The sequence below is a fragment of the Lipotes vexillifer genome, unplaced genomic scaffold, assembly GCF_000442215.2.
Source record: "Lipotes vexillifer unplaced genomic scaffold, Lipotes_vexillifer_v1.1 scaffold169, whole genome shotgun sequence".
Classification (NCBI taxonomy): Eukaryota; Metazoa; Chordata; class Mammalia; order Artiodactyla; family Lipotidae; genus Lipotes; species Lipotes vexillifer.
In genome coordinates, this window is record NW_006793375.1 from 1,061,308 (window position 1) to 1,062,234 (window position 927).

Genomic DNA, 927 nt, shown 5'->3' on the forward strand with positions numbered 1-927 from the left:
CCCCCCCCCGGCCAAGACCAGGGATCTGACCCCGGGCCCCCTGCATTGGGAGCGCAGAATGTTACCCACTGGACCACCAGGGAAGTCCGCAGCCCCTTTAATATTAACTTCATGTTTCCCCCGATCCTCTTGAACTCTAAGCTATTTCAGACTCGGGTTGTTTGCCTTGGTCTTTGATCTTTCCACCCTACATTTCTCCATGTTGCCCCAACCCGAAGGACTGAGTTTCTTCCAAGTCTCTTCCCCTTGATTCTGTCTAGAACCCCACCTTATTGTTAAGGGACACTACTACCCCCGTATTACTTGATCTAGTTTCTTTACCTGAGGCTTGGTTTTGCCCCTCTCTTCTCAATAGCATCAGGGACTCAAAGCTCCTTGACAGATAAAGCTTGTGGAAATTTTGGAAAGATCCAGGCAGATACAGCCTTCTAATTCCTTAGCAATGTGACCTTGGTGAATTACTTAACTTTCCCGAGTCTGAGCATCTCTGTAAGTTTAGTGGAGATAAGAATACCTACTTCCTAGGTTTGTTATGAGGTTTAAATTAGAGGTGGATATGGGCTTCGCTGGTGGCGCAGTGGTTGAGAGTCCGACTGCCGATGCAGGGGACACGGATTCGTGCCCCGGTCCGGGAAGATCCCACGTGCCGCGGAGCGGCTGGGCCCGTGAGCCGTGGCCGCTGAGCCTGCGCGTCCGGAGCCGGTGCTCCGCAGCGGGAGAGGCCACAGCGGTGAGAGGCCCACGTAAAAAAAAAAATTAAGAGGTGGATATAAAGTTCCAGACACAGGGTAGGTGCTTGACAGTATCTCCAAATACCTCAGGATTGCTATTTCTCTTCTTTTTTCTCTTCCTCCTCCTCCCCCTCCCTCCCCTCCCTCCTCCCCCCTTCTCTCCCCTCCCCCTCCTCTTCAATCATACCAAGCCCAA